This window comes from Nycticebus coucang, chromosome 16, assembly GCF_027406575.1.
Source record: "Nycticebus coucang isolate mNycCou1 chromosome 16, mNycCou1.pri, whole genome shotgun sequence".
Classification (NCBI taxonomy): Eukaryota; Metazoa; Chordata; class Mammalia; order Primates; family Lorisidae; genus Nycticebus; species Nycticebus coucang.
This window is the reverse complement of record NC_069795.1, coordinates 19,192,003-19,213,414: the sequence shown is the minus strand read 5'-3', so window position 1 is coordinate 19,213,414 and position 21,412 is coordinate 19,192,003.

Below are 21,412 nucleotides of genomic sequence, written 5' to 3'. Positions count from 1 at the left end.
GCAAAGAAGAAAAGTTTGCTTATTGCTTATTATAAATATTTGGGTTCCCTGCACTCCTTGAACACTCTGCTTTGCTTATGTAAGTATTATCTGTCTCTCTTTATATTTCTCTATGGGACGTGGGGGTTTGGAGAACTATTGCAAATGACCACACTCTGGCTACTGCTAATGCTGTGAGTAATTAAAGACCTTTGTGTCTGACTCAGGAGTCTTTTGTCTTCCGGTTGTATCTATAAAATTGCGGCAGGACAACTTGCTGGCTTGAAAGTAGAATGAAATGGAAAACTCTTCATAGTTCTATTCAGGTTCTTATAGCTTGACGCTCACTAGTTTGGCAGATACGTATGTTGGACCATATTTAAAATTGGTATCAAGATACATTTATTTTAAGGAACATGCTAGATATTTTAAAGGCCTGAGGTTTTTTTTTTTATTATTAAATCATACCTGTGTACATTAATGCGATCATGGGGCACCATACACTGGTTTTATAGACCGTTTGACATATTTTCATCACACTGGTTAACATAGCCTTCCTGGCATTTTCTTAGTTATTGTGTTAAGACATTTATATTCTACATTTACTAAGTTTCACATGTACCCTTGTAAGATGCACGGCAGGTGTAATCCCACCAATCACCCTCCCTCTGCCTATTCTCCCCGCTCCCTTCCCTCCCTTTCCCCCTTCCCCCTATTCTTAGGTTATAACTGGGTTATAGCTTTCATGTGAAAGCCATACATTAGTTTCATAGTAAGGCTGAGTACATTGGATACTTTTTCTTCCATTCTTGAGATACTTTACTAAGAAGAACATGTTCCAGCTCCATCCATGTAAACATGAAAGAGGTAAAGTCTCCATCTTTCTTTAAGGCTGCATAATATTCCATGGTGTACATATACCACAATTTATTAATCCATTTGTGGATCGATGGGCACTTGGGCTTTTTCCATGACTTAGCAATTATGAACTGGGCTGTCTTCTGGGTATATGCCTAGTAGAGAAATTATAGGATTGAATGGCAGATCTATTTTTAGATCTCTAAGTGTTCTCCAAACATCTTTCCAAAAGGAATGTATTAATTTGCATTCCCACCAGCAGTGTAGAAGTGTTCCCTTTTCTCCACATCCACGCCAACATCTCTGGTCTTGGGATTTTGTGATATGGGCCAATCTTACTGGAATTAGATGATATCTCAAAGTAATTTTGATTTGCATTTCTCTGATGATTAAAGATGATGAGCATTTTTTCTTATGTCTGTAGGCCATGAGACTGTCTTCTTCAGAGAAATTTCTCTTCAAGTCCCTTGCCCAGCCTGAGATGGTATCACTTGTTCTTTTCTTGCTTATACGTTTGAGTTCTCTGTGGATTCTGGTTATTAAACCTTTGTCAGAGACATAACCTGCAAATATCTTCTCCCATTCTGAGGGCTGTTTGCTTGCTTTACTTACTGTGTTCTTGGCTGTGCAGAAGCTTTTTAGTTTGATCAGGTCCCAGTAGTGTATTTTTCAAGCTGCTTCAATTGCCTGGGAGGTCCTTCTTATAAAATACTCACCCAGACCGATTTCTTCAAGAGTGTTACACTTTCTTCTAGTATTTTTATAGTTTCATGTCTTAAGTTTAAATCTTTAATCCAGTGAGAGTCTATCTTAGTTAATGGTGAAAGGTGTGGGTCCACTTTCAGTCTTCTACAGGTTGTCAGCCAGTTCACCCAGCACCATTTGTTAAATAGGGAATATTTTCCCCACTGAATGTTTTTAATTGGCTTGTCAAAGATCAAATAACAGTAAGTAGCTGGGTTAATCTCTTGGTTCTGTATTCTGTTCCATACATCCACCTCTCTGTTTTTGTGCCAGTACCATGCTGTTTTGATCACTATCGATTTATAGTATAGTCCGAGGTCTGGTAGCATGATTCCTCCTGCTTTGCTTTTATTTCTGAGTAATGTCTTGGCTATTCCAGGTTTTTTCTGATTCCATATAAAACGAAGTATTATTTTTTCAAGATCTTTAAAGTATGACAGTGGAGCTTTAATAGGAATTGTATTAAACTTGTATATTGCTTTGGGTAGTATAGACATTTTAACAATGTTGATTATTCCCAGCCATGAGCATGGTATGTTTTTCCATTTGTTAACATTTTCAGCATTACTTTTCTTAGAGTTTCATAGTTCTCTTTATAGAGATCTTTCACATCCTTTGTTAGATAAACTCTCAAATATTTCATCTTCTTTGGCACTACTGTGACTGGAATAGAGTCCTTAACTGTTTTTTCAGCTTGACTATTGTTGGTATATATAAAGGCTACTGATTTATGAATGTTGATTTTGTAACCTGAGATGCTGCTGTATTCCTTGATCACTTCTAAGAGTTTTGTAGTAGAATCCCTGGTGTTTTCCAGATGTACAATCATATCATCTGTGAAGAGTGAAAGTTTGATATCTTCTGACCCTATATGGATACCCTTGATCGCCTTTTCTTCCCTAATTGCAGTGCCTAAACTTCCATTACAATGTTAAAGAGCAGTGGAGACAATGGGCAGCCTTGTCTGGTTCCTGATCTGAGTGGAAATGATTTCAATTTAACTCCATTCAATACAATATTGGCTGTGGGTTTGCTGTAGATGGCCTCTATCAGTTTAAGAAATGTCCCTTCTATACCAATTTTCTTAAGTGTTCTGATAATGAAGGGATGCTGTATATTATCAAAATTTTTTCTGCATCAACTGAGAGAATCATATGGTCTTTATTTTTTAATTTGTTTATGTGCTGAATTATACTTACAGATTTACGTATATTGAACCAGCCTTGAGACCCTGGGATAAAACCGACTTGGTCATGATGTATAATTTGTTTGATGTGTTGCTGGATTCTGTTTGTTAGGATCTTGTTGAATAACCTAAGGCTTACTATCACATCATTAACTGTCTGTCAAAGTGATGACGTGGTGAGGTCTGAGCTTCAAGGATGGCCCCACCAGGCAATATAAAACAGCCCCCCAGACCATAACCAAATCCTTCCTTTGTTGAGACAAGGGGGCCCATCTGTCGTCTAAGGCAAATGTATCTTGCTCTGTATACATATCTATTATACTTGCCTTGTTTTGGGGGGTCTGGTCACTCTTTGACCAAGAGCACACCAAGAATCCATAACACCAGACATTTTCACGAATTAGCTGTACCACATTGCAAAGAGGGCTCAAGAAGTGATTATTACTATCCTGCTTATCCTTCAAGATTCAATCTGGGAAAATCACCTCTGTGCTAGTTATTAGGCTATTATTTTCAGCTTCAAACACTCCCTTCTATAGTTGGCTTTTTGAACTGGGTCCAGAACTCTGCAACCTACATTTCTGCTTTGCCTGCAGGCTCCTTGTTGGACTCACTCTATTAGGGGCAGTACAGGCAGACAGCAGGGCTGAGGGAGGAAGAAGGGACCAGTTATACTGTCTGTTTTCTGCATTGCTTTCTGCTTGCTGTCTGTTCCTATTAGGCTGTAAGTTCTTGATTTTATTTTATTTTTTATCTTTCCATAGGGCAGGGATTAGGATAAGGTCTGGGAGGCACAAAATTTAAGGAAATACCAATGTACTAAAGAATCAAGAAAAACTACTATATATTCATATGTATGTATATATACATATACATATATATATTTTTTTAGAGATAGAGTCTCATTTTGTCACCCTGGGTAAGTGCCCTGGTGTCACAGCTCACAACAACCTCCAGTTCTTGGGCTTAGGCAATTATCTTGCCTCAGCCTCCTGAGTAACTGGGACTACAGGTGCCCATGACAACACCGGGCTATTTTTTGTTGCAGTTTGGCCGGGGCCGGGTTCAAACCCCTACCCTTGGTATATGGGGCTGGAGCCCTACTCACTGAGCCACAGGTGCCACCCACCAATAAATATTTTTTAAACTTAAAATTACATGCAAAAAATATCCCACCATGAATGAAATATCAAAATTTTAAACAGGGGCCAGCACCAGCTGAGCCACATAGAGTGTGAGGCCACTGGCTTTAACAGAAGAAAACATATACCCAATATATTCAAAATCTATTTTGTTGCTAATTTCATTTTTCAATTCAGAGAATTGCCACATTTGGTAATTTCTCCTGTTCAAGGGATGAGCTTAAATAATTTTTACTTACTTGATGTAGAGTGATAATAAATTAGCTTTCAGTATAAGTAAAATATTTAAGCCTAAAATAACACTGTGAATTTTAATACACCTACTTTTCAATCTTTCAATATTTTCCAACTATGTTAATGTTCTAGAGATAATTCATCTTAAAAAATATATCAAATTGTGTATATTGAGTCCCACAATTTTTCCTTTTGCCTCAGGCTCTCTTTGGCTTAGGAAATGTACTATATTTTCACTTAATGAGTTCATAATTTTGTATATTGGTAGTTAACCCTTGTATTAATTTCTCTCTGTTAAATGACTGCTGTGATTTCTTACTCCTAAATGGATACTGACTGATACAACCTCCAAGTACAAAGCAGACCTTTTCCTGTGCCCTTTTCCTCTCCTCAGCACTTCTTCCCATCCATACTTGGCTCATTTTCTATAGCTCATCAAATACAAGCCTCTCTCCCCTACAAAATGCATTCATCTGTTCCTGTATAAATTCAATCCATTCTTCAAGATCCATTTCATATGTCATGAAATTATTCCTTATTCTGCACTAAATGAACATGTTTCCTCATTTTGATGTAGGGAGTGTCCCAAAGAAGGGAGGAAAGTCTTGCTAAGTGCCTTCTTGGCTTCATGGGACAATTAACTTGAGTGTGAGCCAACCAAGTACAAGACAGTTTCACTGAGACAGAGAGAGACAACAGATCCTACTCTTCACAAGGGGGGGGGGACTCCTTATGTTGGTGTTCAGGCAGCATCTGCCTTCTAGATTCTTGGTGTGCTCGTGGCCAAGGAATGATCAGACCCATCAAAAGTGAGGCAAGCATGAGGTGAAGTGTATTGAGGAAGAGAAAGATAGGATTATAGAGCAAGATAAATTTGCCATAGACAAGAAATAGGCCCCTTCATCACAATCAAGGCTTTGGTTATGGACTGAGGTCCTATTCTATACTGTCTGAATTGGGCCTTCTTTGTGGTTCAGATGTCATCATGGAACCATGCTGATAAATAGTTAAATAGTTAGGTTACTCTAGGTAACTTTCCAAATCCTATTGTGCCTGAGCTGCCTGGCCCTCATGCTGGGGGATTCCCTGCCTTCATTTGCAGATTAGCAGGGGTTCCTTCTTTTCCCAGGTGTGATAGTTGCTTGGGGGCATGATTAAGGTGGGTCTTCACCAAGATGGGGCCTACCCTTGTCCTCTTCCTAGGTGAGGCAATTGCTCAAGGAAGCACCAAGGTAAGGCACTCAGCTTTTCCTAAGAGGGTCTCAGAGGTACTGTGCTGTCTACCTAACACTTGCGGGGTAATGGTAACGTTTTTAAATGTTCAAATACTTCATTAGGAAACAGCCTAGGTGACCAGCTCTGTCTTGAGGTCAAGCCATAAAGGTTAATCATAAATTGCTATCACAGAAAGGAGAGCACTAACAGTTTATGATGTATCCAGCTGAGTGATTCAGCCATCCTTAGGTCCCTGGCCAATGACTTCCTGGTGACCTCCTTGTTTGGTTTGGGGTCTAGTATCAGTCAAAATGGCTGTACTCTTCCTTTTCTGCCTCATACATTAATTTTACAAGATCTTAAAGCTATTTTGGCATTTAAATTATCATATTCTGCCTTGTTATTTTGGTTATTTTTGCACATTTCTTATTCCTCTGCCACCTCCCATTTGGGTTTTAAATATTTGAGGATCAGGGACTGATCTCCTTCGGGTCTTTCTTGTCTTTGGGCATTTCCTATTTGGTGAGGTCCAGAGCTTTGGGGCATCATGAGATGAGAGAATTGGAGAACAGATGGGTCACAAAATGCTGGTCTTCTGCACACTGATGGGAAGCAACACACTTAGAAGTTTAGGCATTGTTTTCACATTCCCAATGCTCTCGAAGCTTGTTTCCTTTCTTGCCATTTCATGCTCAGATTTGGTCCTTAGAAGAAATGATTAACTCCTCTTCTTTGCTTAGCCTGTTGAGCACAGGGTGGCATTTGAAACAGTCCAGAGAAATCTCTCCCCTGAGTAAGAAAGAGAGTGATGTGCAGGGAGCAGAAGGTCCCTATGGGATGGTAGTTATCGGGAGTTAAGTAGCCCTACTGTGAAAGGCTTTGTGAAAAAGCCACTTCTGTCGCAGAAGAGTTAAGGCTCTGGCAAGATCCCTTAAGGAAGGGGCCATGGTAATTGAGACCAGTGGAAGACCGCTTACTTCTGTAGCAATAAAAACACAGTGCACAAAATCAAAACATTAGGAACTGCCCGTCCCTAGCCTCCCACCATCTCTAACTTCATTCTTTTAGAAAAGTCACAGCCTACAGAGATTGGGGGTGTTTTGTCAGAAGTTTGCTTATTTATGTAAGACAACGAGAATATTTTCATACTGGAAGCCAACTGATTGCAGACTAGAAAAAGAATTTTCCAAAAACAAATCTATGAGGTCAAGTTTCAATGTCACAGAAGGGGTAATTTAAGCAAACTTCTCCAACCACAATAGAAGATGGCATATTAAATTACTGCTCTGGAAAAGGAATTTACATTCATTGACCTCAGGCAGCCCAAATCTTGAGTGGAATCTGAGCCGAGAGCTTTTGCTGAGGAGCTCGCGTCTTTGTAACACTGACTGCTGACCCACTTTAAGTCCCTTGTCCCCACACCATAGAGAAGGGACAGGGTGAGAGTGACACAGGACACACCAGAGACTTTCACATCTTGGTGTATTTAAGTGCCTCCTGGTATGCAGTGCTAAGCACAAAAGAGGAAATAATCATTTCTTTCAAGAAGTAAATCTGAGCATGAAATGGCAAGAAAGAAAATAAGCTTCTAGAGCATGGGGAATGTGAAGAACGATGCTTTCAACAACCAGACTAGGGCCATGGTTGATTTCATTCTCAGCCCAGCAGCATTATTTATTGCAGAAAAATGGATAAAAAACCCAAAGTACCACGCTGAATTCCTGGTCCCTCAAAGACCATTTTAGAAGCTCAGTGGCATTTTCTTTCAGAGGCAGACACATTAATTTTTCTTGATGACTAGGATGATCTTTGCAGTACCCCAGTGTAGGTAAAGAGAGACTCAGTATATACCTAAAGATAACCAAAGAAAAACATTTCTGTCACCCTAGGTCAGTTTGTTTCCTGTTTTACTTTTGTATTCATACATTCACTTACCAAGAGCATACTCTGTGCCCACACCATGCTGGGAGCTGGCATGCGGTATAAATAGGAAATGCAGAATCACTGCCCCCAGGAAGAGCCTTGCCTCTGCAAACACTCAAGCCCAGTGTAATCAACATGTTTCTGGATATGTGGAAGGCTTTCAGAAAGGGATAGTCCCTGAAATGCGAAGCTTTAAATGTTCTCAGTAAGCTGAATCAAAGCCTGAGATATTTGTACCTGGGAATTTAATGCAAAAACAAAGGGTGCTTTTAAAGTATTGTAAGTGGCTACTCCCTGCCCTGCCCCCTACATTTTTTAAACCAGTGCTTTCAACCAGGGGTAATTTTGCTCCCAGGGGACATTTGTGAATGTACATGTCAGGAATGGGGATTGCGTGCTGTTAGTATCTAGTAGATAGAGGCCAGAGATGCGGCTAAGTGCACAGGACAGTATCCTAGGAAAGAAATATCTGGTCTCCAGTGTTAGTAGTGCTGAGTTTGAGAAACCCTGTTTTTAACCAACATAACTATACACCTCCTTTTTTTTTTTTTTTTTCTGTTTCTAATCAAGATGGACAACTAATTTCAAAAGCAGTGCTGTACTTGCTGGGTTTATAACTTACATTTTACATTAGCAATAAGCCATCATTGGCATTTACATTATCTTGACTACAGATTTTTTTTCTTTTTCCCTAACAGTCTTTCACATTTTATTACATCAGATGTCGGGAGAGATTTCTGTTTCCCAGTAGTTCTGCCTGACTTGAGCTTATGAGCAGGAAACCTCTTTTGATCTTCATCTTCTTGCTTCTAATGGCCTCAGCAGATATTCTGTGCACGTGCCCCTTCATCTCTCCCCTCTCTCAGAACAGTCCTGGGAGTTTAGTATCCATGCTTCAGAGATAGAGAACCTGAAACCAAAAGGCAAAGGCTCAGTCAAGGTCACCCAGCAGAGCTTCCTGCTCTCATTACTCACTAGTCCCTTCAGGAGAAAGGTGCAGTGTAAATCAGGAAAGACCATCATCTGTAGTCCACTAAATGTGCAAAGGTTATGTTTGGCCAGGCGGGTGATTTATCCTTGCTTATTTCCTTTAAAACCTAATTTCCTTTAAAACTCTCTTAAAACCTCAGAGAGTTTTCAGCTAGGATGACAAGGAAGGAAATGCAATATTTTAAACCTCACCATTGTTATTCTTCTTCAAGTATGAAAAGATTATTTGTTTTAAAAATTTGAGTACCCAGGAAGATTTGGATCAGAATAAATTTTTGTGAAGTCGTTAACTCATCACAACTTGATTAAGTAAAGGGTTCGGCATTGCATCTATTAGGAATATCCTAAGAGTCCAGTCATCCATCCAAGATAAAGAAACTGGTCTGCAAAAACCAAGGTCAAAAAGTCTAATAAGGAATGGAATAGATCGACTGCTGGAAAGTTTCTGAAAAATGATATGAGAGGCTTGGTTTAAGTTATACGGATCATAAATTAAAGTGACAATTTTTAAAAGAGTAATGGAATTTCCAGCTTCGACTTTTACCACGTTAAGTCAGGTCATCCACTTCCTTTTCTTATTCAGCGGGGAAAGAGCAATAATGTATAGTATACACAGATCGGAAAGACTCTTCTTCCTGCTACTTACCTCCTCCCTCCTTTCTTCCTTTCTTCTCTTTCCTTCTTTTTTACTCTTTATTATTGTGGCCAACACAGTTCAGATAATATTTAGTGTCAAATATAAATTTCCCAAGGCTGGCCTTGCTCTGTTCAAAATTTGACCTAGGCAGCAGGAAGCTTTAATGTTAGTGGCCCCACTGAGGAATGGAGAGGGAGATGGTTAGCCCTGCAGGGTGCCACTTCGTGTTGGGCATGACAACATACTTGCTTGCCATGACGATTTGCCTGGCACCACTGTAAAAAAGTACCAGGCAAAGTTTAAAATTCAGTAGCCTAGTTCTCTTTGACTTCACCATCCCCTCTGCCCCACTTCTGCTTGTTATTTCTGGGGTTAAGACTTGTATTCTCATCTGGGGAAATTGACTCAGGATCAGATTGCACAGTCTATGTAAAGATGCCAGTTTTTCTTTATATCACTTTAAAATGTAATAATTTTTTAGTGGTGAACACATTTAACTTAGTGGTAAATAATTCCTCCTTCCCCCCGTTATAGAAACCTGAGTGCCTAATTTCATGACAAAACAACTTAGCAATTAAGTATATTTCTTAATTATCCCTTCATCTGAAGGATGCCTAGTCTAACTTCTTATGTTAAAAAGGACATATTTAGTAATTCAAAGATATTCCTTCTATAAATGGCTCTGTTAAAAGCTGAATAACTTAATGGCACTTTTTGGGCTGAAATCAGTGTTTTTATGGTACAATTAATAATTGTTTTCTGTTAAAAAGCATGACTTTTTGTGTTAGAATGGGTTTTAAAGCAGTTTAGTATGAAAAAATCAGTCAATGAAACATAACCAATGAATCAACATAAGACTCAAATTTTTAAAAAGGTCAGTGGTTTCTCTCTTCATATATTATACATTAATATTATCATTACAAAAACCAACTCGGTGGTTCTTTGAAATAATCTGGAATTAGCGCATGTGGCCCAAGTTTATTCTGTGTGCATCTTGTTCCAATAAAGCTACAAATTATAGGTTCCAGGCTCCCGAAACAAAGCAAAAGCTGAAATGTCAGAGGACATGGCAACAATAATCACAGCTGATATTGACATATAACAAATTGTATGTATGTACTAATAAACTTTTCTTTTAATTAATTACTTTATTTCTCCAAAAAGGCTAAGATCTACAGTTTTCAACATATTCTCAAGTGATCCATATACTAAAAGAACTTAAGAACGACCTCTGCAAATCTGCATGGTAACAGGTATTTATTATAATAACACTGGAATGTAAATTCCACAAGTAAATTTTGTCTGTTTTGTTCACTGTGCTATCCCTGGTACCTGGAACATAGTAGATACTCAGTAAATATTTGTTAAGTGAAGGAAAGAGTCACATAGATGTATTGTAAGATCTCAGTATTATTTTAAACAGCTAAAAAGATCAAATTTTATACAATAAAAATTAAATGCTCTTGGTTTCTACTTTTCATTTTTGAAAACTGGACATCCAAATGTGATTTAAGCAGAATAGTCCATTCTGGCTTCATAACAAAATACATAAGCTGAGTAGCTTATAACAGCAAAAAGTTGCTTTTCCTGATGAAATATTTGGGAGTTTATCTAACAAAGGACATGAACGATCTCTATAAAGAGAACTATGAAACTCTAAGAAAAGAAATAGCCGAAAATGTTAACAAATGGAAAAACATACCATGCTCATGTCTAGGAAGAATCAACATTGTTAAAATGTCCATACTACCCAAAGCAATATAAAATTTTAATGCAATCCTATTAAAGCTCTGTTGTCAGGCGGCACCTGTGGCTCAGTGAATAGGGCACCGGCCCCATATACCAAGGATGGTGGGTTCAAACTCAGCCTCGGCCGAACTGCAACAAAAAAATAGCCGGGTGTTGTGGCAGGCGCCTGTAGTCCCAGGTGCTCAGGAGGCTGAGGCAAGAGAATCACATAAGCCCAAGAGCTGGAGGTTGCTGTGAGCCGTGTGACACCATGGCACTCTACCGAGGGCAGTAAAGTGAGACTCTGTCTCTACAAAAAAAACAAAAATAAAAAAAAATAATAAAGCTCGGCTGTCATACTTTAAAGATCTTGAAAAAATAATACTTTGTTTTATATGGAATCAGAAAAAACCTCGAATAGCCAAGATATTACTCAGAAATAAAAGCAAAGCAGGAGGAATCACACTACCAGACCTGAGACTGTACTATAAATCGATAGTGATCAAAACAGCATGGTACTGGCACAAAAACAGAGAAGTAGATGTCTGGAACAGAATAGAGAACCAAGAGATGAATCCAGCTACTTACCATTATTTGATCTTTGACAAGCCAATTAAAAACATTCAGTGGGGAGAAGATTCCCTATTTAACAAATGGTGCTGGGTGAACTGGCTGACAACCTGTAGAAGACTGAAAGTGGACCCACACCTTTCACCATTAACTAAGATAGACTCTCACTGGACTAAAGATTTAAACTTAAGACATGAAACTATAAAAATACTAGAAGAGAGTGCAGGGAAAACCCTGGAAGAAATTGGTCTGGGTGAGTATTTTCTGAGGAGGACCCCCCCAGGCAATTGAAGCAGCTTCAACAATACACTACTGGGACCTGATCAAACTAAAAAGCTTCTGCACAGCCAAGAACACAGTAAGTAAAGCAAGCAAACAGCCCCCAGAATGGGAGAAGATATTTGCAGGTTATGTCTCCGACAAAGGTTTAATAACCAGAATCCACAGAGAACTCAAACGTATAAGCAAGAAAAGAACAAGGGATCCCATCACAGGCTGGGCAAGGGACTTGAAGAGAAATTTCTCTGAAGAAGACAGGCGCACGGCCTACAGACATATGAAAAAATGCTCATCATCCTTAATCATCAGAGAAATGCAAATCAACACTACTTTGAGATATCATCTAATTCCAGTAAGATTAGCCCGTATCACAAAATCCTAAGACCAGAGATGTTGGCGTGGATGTGGAGAAAAGGGAACACTTCTACACTGCTGGTGGAAATGCAAATTAATACATTCCTTTTGGAAAGATGTTTGGAGAACACTTAGAGATCTAAAAATAGATCTGCCATTCAATCCTATAATTCCTCTACTAGGTATATACCCAGAAGACCAAAAATCACATCATAGCAAAGATATTTGTACCAGAATGTTTATTGCAGCCCAATTCATAATTGCTAAGTCATGGAAAAAGCCCAAGTGCCCATCGATCCACGAATGGATTAATAAATTGTGGTGTATGTACACCATGGAATATTATGCAGCCTTAAAGAAAGATGGAGACTTTACCTCTTTCATGTTTACATGGATGGAGCTGGAACATATTCTTCTTAGTAAAGTATCTCAAGAATGGAAGAAAAAGTATCCAATGTACTCAGCCCTACTATGAGACTAATGTATGGCTTTCACATGAAAGCTATAACCCAGTTATAACCTAAGAATAGGGGGAAGGGGGAAAGGGAGAGGAGGGAGGGGGGAGAATGGGCGGAGGGAGGATGATTGGTGGGATTACACCTGTGGTGCATCTTACAAGGGTACATGTGAAATTTAGTAAATGTAGAATATAAATGTCTTAACACAATAACTAAGAAAATGCCAGGAAGGCTATGTTAACCAGTGTGATGAAAATATGTCAAACGGTCTATAAAAGAAGTGTATGGTGCCCCATGATCACATTAATGTACACAGCTATGATTTAATAAAAAAAGAAAAGAAAAACAATATAACATAATCATTTGCACCTTCATATTAATCTGAATAAATATATTTATGTAAAAGAAAAAAAAAGTTGCTTCTCCTAATCCTGGAGGCTGAGAAGTCCAAGATCGAGGCACGAAGATCATTGTCTAGTGAGGGCAGGCTTCCCGGTTCACTGATGGTTGTCTTCTCAGTGTGTCCTCGTGCAGCAAAATGAACAAACAAACAACCTCTTTTGGGCCTCTTTTATTAGGGCACTTATTCCATTCATGAAGGCAGATTCTCTCAAAAGCCCCACCTCCCAAAGGCACTATCTCTAATCCTAACCTTGTGGCTTAGGATTTCAATATATTAATACAAATTTTGGGAGAGGTTCACAACATTCAGTCTATTGCAACTAGAGATCCTAATTTTCCAACTATTTGGCAGATTGGTGGTTTCTCTCTTTTAATCTCATACATGGGTTCATGATCCATAAGGTGACTTGTGGATTTTTTGCTTTGTCTTTTTGATTTATTTGCTCATCTGTGAATTTTCTGTAAGTCTGGAGGAGACTAAGCATCTCAGTTACCCTTCCTCTTCCAATTACCCTCAGAACACCTCCTTGTGGCATGAAGGAAGCATTGTGATCTCAGTAAGCCTTTCGAATTGCCTTCCTCCATCCATTTGTTTATTGCCAGTATGTTTCAGCAATAATGTGATGATCCTTCTGCTCCTCAGGGGTTTGGAAAAGGTTATGAAAGACAATTTTTTTTTCTCCTGACTCTGTACTGACTTCTATTCTTGTTCCTAGGTGACCTGTGAAGCTGCAATTTTGGGCAACAGAACGTGCAGTTAGTGTTGGGTATAAATTTTAATAACTGAAAAATTAAGAATGCTAAGGAAATACTGCCTGGTACATCTGCATAAGAGTATTTAGAACAAAGTGTTCTGTTTTCTTAACACAAATAATTTGGAGGGGTTGATAAAAGTTTAATACTATAGAATATTAAAAATTATATATTAAAGTACTCTGTGTAAATTGTTTAACACCATATTATTTTACAGAACTGATAAACGTTAATGAAAGTTTAAAATCAGTGCATTGAAGGGGACAGGAAGATTGTCAAAAGTAAGAAAATTGGCCAGAAATTTAATGACAAAGACCATGAAAATTGCATAGAGCCCAAAGACTCCTTCCAGTTTGGGCCAAATTGATTTCCCCTACAAGGGGGAACAAGGCCATGAAGAGAGGGTTCTTGTGTTTTTATGTCTGCTGATGGAAAAAGATCTTAGAAAAACCACAACTCTGTACTAAGGCCACTGCAACCTTACACAAAAAATACTTCTGCAAAGCTGTCTGCCCAGCAACAGCCAATCTTGGCCTGGCTTCAAATTCATTATTGATCTTTGTAGTCAAAGATAACTATTTCAAAACAATTATGTAAGCCTCCTAATTTTTTACCTTAAACAACCTTTGTTTTCTTTTACCTTCCTGAATATGCACATTGCTTACTATGGTATGAATACTATTATAATGCTCTATTCCCAAGCAAACATCTTTTTTTTTTTTTTTTGGAGAGCCTCTCTTGGTTTGTTAGTTAAGTTGACAATATATAGAGGTTATTTTATAAATTAGGTGCCTAAGAGAATAACAATAATAACTGATAATAAAATACAACAATTATAACGGTATACTGTAATGAAAGTTACATGAATGTGGTCTCTCTCTCTCTCTCTTTAAGTATCATATTGTACCGTACTGACCCTTCTCGTGATGGTGTGAGATGATAAAATGCCTATGCAATGAGACAGAGTGAGGTGATGTATGTAGACCTTGTGACATAACCTAGTGCTGCTTTGAGCTTCTGATAATTCATTAGGGGACTATCTACTTCAGGTGATCCTGAGTCACCAAACCATCACAATGTTGTGAAAGTTGCAGATACCATAATGAAATCACTTTTGTCAGACCCAGATAAAACAGGGCCCGGAGGGGACAAAGGAGGGGAGGTTCATGCTTACGTGTCTGAGATAAGAACTGTTTCCAAGGACTTTCTAAAAAACAGTACAAGAAATTTTTTCTTGCCCTTTCCCACTTCTCTGCTTTGACAAGTTTTACCACTAGACATTTTTTAGGGCTGTTGTGATTCAGGTGAGATGGCCTGGGAACACCTGTCCAGTAGATGGCGCCTCCATCAGTGAACTCAAAACCAGCTGTTCTGGCTTTGAGCCTCTACGATCATGTTTCTAAGCAACTTAAGCCAATGTTTCCCTTTTTGCTAATAAAAGGTTTCCTTTACCCTTCCCTCCCCGGATGCACTGGTGGCTTGCCATTCCGCACAGTCCAGATCATTATCCTATTTCTCCTTCATGAGTAAATATTTGAGATAATTTTCTCTAGTGTTTTTTTTTTTTTTTTTTTGTAGGTTAACAATGTCGATGTTGGGATGTCAGGAGTGGATGATGTAATGACTAACAAGTGGGGAGTATCTACAAGCGTGGGTTCACTGGACAAAATGATGGCATCAGTCCTGGGCAGGACATGGCAAAATTTGATTGTGCTTTTCAGAGCAGCCTGCAATTTAAAATTTATGAATTGTTTATTTCTGGAATTTTCCATTTAATATTTTTGGACTGTGGTTGAACATGAGGAACTGAAACTGTGGAAGGTGAATCTGTCAATAAGGAGAAACTAATGGACATGGCTACTCATGAAGCACGATGGTGACTACAAGGATTACCTTGAAAAGAGAGACTATTTCACACAGACCCTGTGTGGACTTGTATACATCTCTGTCAGCTCCTTTTTAAAGTTTTGTACTGTGTAATATCGTCCTTAATCTTTTATTTTGAAGTAATTTTAGACTTTAAGAAAGGTGCAAAAAATGGAACAGAGTACGCCATATGCTCTTACCCCATCTTCCCTACGTAACCACAGCACAATTACCCAAACCAGGACCAGAGCGCCAAAGTTAATGGTCATGTGAAGTAATGTGCCCCAGCGGATGATGCTCCTGCTATACTCGGTCTTTCTCATCTCTGTAGATCCTGTTTGCTTTTCCCCTGCAGAAAGCATATAATTGAATTCTAGAGAAACATATATTCATAACAGGCAGACCTAGAAAATGGACTTATTTTCCAGCCCTGTGTTCTGGAAGGCAGCATTCTTTCACAACAGCACTGGGCTGCTTTTCTCTGAGATGCCCAATGCCATCACTGTAGCCTGGGGCTCAGAACACTGGCTTGTTAAACCTGTATTGAGACTTCTGAGACCCTTCTTGCCTCACGCTGGTACATACTACCTACTTAACAAGAAGCTCTCCCTCTTTTGGGTTAATGCCATTCCTTCACAACAAAAATACACACACACACACACATTTATTTTTTCATGGAGCTAATATGTTTGGCTTGAACATTTATTTTTGGATGTTTCTAGGCCCTCCCATCTGGTTCATTTTAATGATTTTCGTAATGTTTAGATGTGGTAACCATTTCTAAGCATAGGAAGAATATCAATATGTCTTTATTTATAAGAAAGGAGGCGGGCAAGGAAGAAAATAAATATTAATACAAGTTTAAAAAATTATTTTTCTTTTTTAAAAAGTCATCATGAGAGGAAATGATTACTTGGCCCCCACGCATCCAGCACTACAGAGATTTCTAAGACCCAGACTTCCACTCCCTGTGTGTTCAAACTCCAGTGAGGGAGACAAACAAGTAAGCAGATAAGGACCAGTGCAACCTGGAAAATGGCATCATTTCCCCCCCAATTCGATGCGATGTTGTTCATTATGGTCCTCCTGTGTGTTAGAGGTCTAGAATGGTCCATCCTATTTATCTGATACTTTGTATCCTTTCTCAGACATGTTAGGATTTCCTCCTTCTGTCTCCCAACCCGGATTTTTCTTTATAAAAATTAAAAAAAAAAGAGATTCATTTGGAAGGTCACGTTTCCAGCTGGTGCTTTCTTGACAGTACACGTCTCCAGCCTTCTCGTGCAGTATGTGTGTGTTGTTTTGGGAACTACAAGGCATCTTATAAGGAGCTGTTGTTTTGGGGGTCAATGCCATTTCTGTTGTCCAGAGATGGCTAACAGAGAAGTCCTCATAAAACTAGAAAAATTCCTCCTAAAAAAAAAAAAAGAAAGAAAGAAAGAAAAGAAAAATCCCTCCTGGGATGTTCTTTGGGAAGTACAAGTAACATCCTTCAGAAGTTTCATGCTGACCTTTCTTGCTTTACAGAAGTTTGTTGGCAGGAAGTGCTTTCGTTTTCTTAATTAAAGAAATGAAGAAAAAAGCCATTGTGAAAAATTCCAAGGATGAGTTTAAGCTTGTTATTTAGATTAGAAAAGATTTATTTACAAGAACAACTCTGGCAAGTTCTTCTTTCTCCTGCTTCACCTTATCACCCCCTCCGCTGTCCAAAAAAAAAAAAAAAAAAAAAAATAGGAGAGAAAACCACTTTTGTTTGTTGTCAGGGCTGCCTAAACATCACTGGAGTTCCACTTCCCTTGAAATGTTTAGAAATTACTGGCTTGTGTATCAAAAGAGCAGTGTGAGCTTCTGGCCCATCTAACTTTCATCTGAAAGGTTTGCATACTGGTAGACGAAAAATAGACAATTACTTCATTAACTTTTAGAATGTCGATGGCATTTGTGTTGCTTTCTGTTACAGAAAGAGAAGAGACGAGATCTAACAAGGACTTTCAGGTCTGCCTAGTTTCCCTTTCTTTCCCTGACGGTAATCATTATGCTGGTTGTGAGTAAGATGTTGTATTTTATCACTGCTGAGATGGAGAAACTCCCCCACAGCACTCCGCAGAATGAAGATTCTCCAAGTCTTGTCTGGACTATAGGGTCAGAATCTTTACCATTATTTCCTAACTTTTTCCCACCTTTAACCAAGAATTATTTTTTTTATTAACATCATGCTATTTTCTTTCCCTAAACAAATATGTGTGAATTATTATATGAGAATTAAATGAGGCTGAGTGCGGTGGCTCTTGCCTATAATCTAGCACTCTGGGAGTCTGAGGCAGGAGGATCTCTTGAGTTTGGGAGTTCAAGACAAGCCTGGGCAACAACAAATCCCCATCTCTGCTAAAAATAGAAAAATTAGCCAGGCTTTGTGGCAGGCACCTGTAGTCGTGGCTACTCAGGAGGCTGAGACAGGAGGATCACTTGAACCCAGGAGTTAGAGGTTGCTATGAGCTAGGCTGACACCATGGCACTCTAGCCTGGGGAACAAAGTGAGACTCTCTCTTAAAAACATAAAAGAAACTAAAAAAGAAAAAGGAAAATTAAATAAGTTTATGTGAATCACAAACATTTGCCAGACTTATCTATAATTTTAGGAAAGGTTTAGAGGATGACATAGAGAAAAATATTATGCAGGAACCAGTGGATTGTTTGGAAAAAAAAACACTTTGGAATTGAGAGGCTGTTATTGCCAAAATAGTTCTCCCAGCAAAGGCAATGTACATTTTAAAAAAGAGTCTTGTCTACTCGGGAGGCTGAGGCAAGAGAATCACTTAAGCCCAGGAGTTGGAGGTTGCTGTGAGCTGTGTGAGGCCACGGCACTCTACTGAGGGCCAGGAAGTGAGACTCTGTCTCTACAAAAAAAAAAAAAAAAGAGTCTTGTAATTCTGTGTCTGAAACTGCCAGCCGCAGGGTGTGTTTTCATCCATTGTTGTCATCTGAATATTTTCATCATTTTGACTCTGGACATTAAAATGCAACTAATCCACCACCCACAAAACCATTAGCATAAACAGTAAAAAATGAGTGGTCAGACTACACAATGATAGCATTGAAATTGCTTTGGTAAATGCAAATATAATGAGAATGTCCATTTCAGAGCAGTTTGCATCATAATAGACTGAACTGTCTTGGACTTTAATTCTGGGTTCTATTCTTTACAGCTATTTAAAAAGAAAACATCTGTGTCCTGTTACCTTTTTTTTCTGGTTTTTTTTTTTTTTTATTGTTGGGGATTCATTGAGGGTACAATAAGCCAGGTTATACTGATTGCATTTGTTAGGTAAAGTCCCTCTTGCAATCATGTCTTGCCCCCAGAAGGTGTGGCACGCACCAAGGCCCCACTGCCCTCCCTCTTTCCCTCTCTCTGCTTTTCCTCCCCACCCCCCATGAACTTAATTGTCAGTAATTGTCCTCATATCAAAATTGAGTACATAGGATTCATGCTTCTCCATTCTTGTGATGCTTTACTAAGAATAACGTCTTCCACGTCCATCCAGGTTAATACGAAGGATGTAAAGTCTCCATTTTTTTTAATGGCTGAATAGTATTCCATGGTGTACATATACCACAGTTTGTTAATCCATTCCTGGGTTGGTGGGCATTTAGGCTGTTTCCACATTTTGGCGATTGTAAATTGAGCTGCAATAAACAGTCTAGTACAAGTGTCCTTATGATAAAAAAATTTTTTTCCTTCTGGGTAGATGCCCAGTAATGGGATTGCAGGATCAAATGGGAGGTCTAGCTTGAGTGCTTTGAGGTTTCTCCATACTTCCTTCCAGAAAGGTTGTACTAGTTTGCAGTCCCACCAGCAGTGTAAAAGTGTTCCCTTCTCTCCACATCCATGCCAGCATCTGCAGTTTTGAGATTTTGTGATGTGGGCTGTTCTCGCTGGGGTTAGATGGTATCTCAGGGTGGTTTTGATTTGCATTTCTCTAATAGATAGGGATGATGAGCATTTTTTTATATGGTTGTTAGCCATTCATCTGTCTTCTTTAGAGAAGTTTCTATTTATGTCTCTTGCCCATTGATACATGAGATTGTTGGCTTTTGTCATGTGGATTAATTTGAGTTCTCTATAGATCCTAGTTATCAAGCTTTTGTCTGATTGAAAATATGCAAATATACTTTCCCATTGTGTAGGTTGTCTCTTTGCTTTGGTTATTGTCTCCTTAGCTGTACAGAAGCTTTTCAGTTTAATGAAGTCCCATTTGTTTATTTTTATTGTTGTTGCAATTGCCATGGCAGTCTTCTTCATGAAGTCTTTCCCCAGGCCAATATTTTCCAGTGTTTTTCCTATGCTTTCTTTGAGGATTTTTATTGTTTCATGCCTTAAGTTTAAGTCCTTTATCCATCTTGAATCAAATTTGTGAGTGGGGAAAGGTGTAGGCCCAGTTTCAGTCTTTTACATGTGGATATCCCGTTTTCCCAACACCATTTATTGAATAGGGAGTCTTTCCCCCAAGGTATGTTCTTGTTTGATTTATTGAAGATTAGGTGGTTGTAAGATGTTAGTTTCATTTCTTGGTTTTCTATTCGATTCCAAGTGTCTATGTCTCTATTTTTGTGCCAGTACCATGCTGTCTTGACCACTATGGCTTTGTAGTATAGCCTAAAATCTGGTATGCTGATGCCCCCAGCTTTATTTTTATTACTAAGAACTGCCTTAGCTATACGGGTTTTTTCTGGTTCCATACAAAATGCAGAATCATTTTTTCCAAATCTTGAAAGTACCATGTTGGTATTTTAATAGCAAAAGCATTGAGTAAGTAGATTGCTTTGGGAAGTATAGACATTTTAACAATGTTGAGCATACCATGTTGAACATACATGAGCATGGTATGTTCTTCCATTTGTTAAAGTTCTCTGCTATTTCCTTTCTGAGGATTTCATAATTTTCTTTATAGAAATCCTTCACCTCCTTTGTTAGGTATATTCCTAGGTATTTCATTTTCTTTGAAACTATGGTGAAGGGAGTTGTGTCCTTAATTAGCTTCTTTTTTTTTTTTTTTTGCAGTTTTGGCTAGGGCTGGGTTTGAACCTGCCACCTCCGGCATATGGGACTAGCACCCTACTCCTTTGGGCCATAGGCGCTGCCCTTAATTAGCTTCTCATCTTGACTGTTATTGGCGTATACAAAGGCTACTGACTTGTGGACATTGATTTTATATCCTGAAACATTACTGTATTTTTTTATGACTTCTAGGAGTCTTGTGGTTGAGTATTTGGGATTCTCTAAGTACAAGATCACATCATCAGCAAAGAGGGAGAGTTTGACCTCCTCTGCTCCCATTTGGATTCCCTTTATTTCCTTGTCTTGCCTAATTGTATTGGCTAGAACTTCCAGCACTATGTTGAATAATAAAGGTGACAGAGGACAACCTTGTCTGGTTCCAGTTCTAAGAGGAAAAGCTTTCAGTTTTACTCCATTCAGTAAAATATTAGCTGTGGGTTTGTCATAGATAGCTTCAATCAGTTTTAGAAATGTGCCACCTATGCCTATACTCTTCAGTGTTCTAATTAGAAAACAATGCTGGATTTTAGCAAATGCTTTTTCTGTATCTATTGAGAGGATCATATGATCTTTATTTTTGCCTCTGTTAATATAGTGGATAACATTTATGGACTTGCGTATGTTAAACCAGCCTTGCATCCCTGGGATGAAAACTACTTGATCATGATGTATGACTTTTTCGATGATAAGCTGTAATCTATTGGCTAGGATTTTGTTGAGAATTTTTGCATCTATATTCATGAGTGAGATTGGTCTGAAATTTTCCTTTTCAGTTGGGTCTTTTCCTGGTTTTGGTATCAGGGTGATGTTTGCTTCATAGAATGTGTTGGGGGAAGATTCCTTCTTTCTCAATTTTTTGGAATAATTTCTGCAGTATAGGAATAAGCTCTTCCTTGAAGGTTTGATAGAATTCTGGTGTGAAGCCATCTGGACCAGGGCATTTTTTTGTTGGAAGCTTTTTTATTGTTTCTTTAATCTCAGTGCTTGAAATTGGTCTGTTCAGGAGCTTTATTTCTTCCTGGCTAAGTCTAGGCAGAG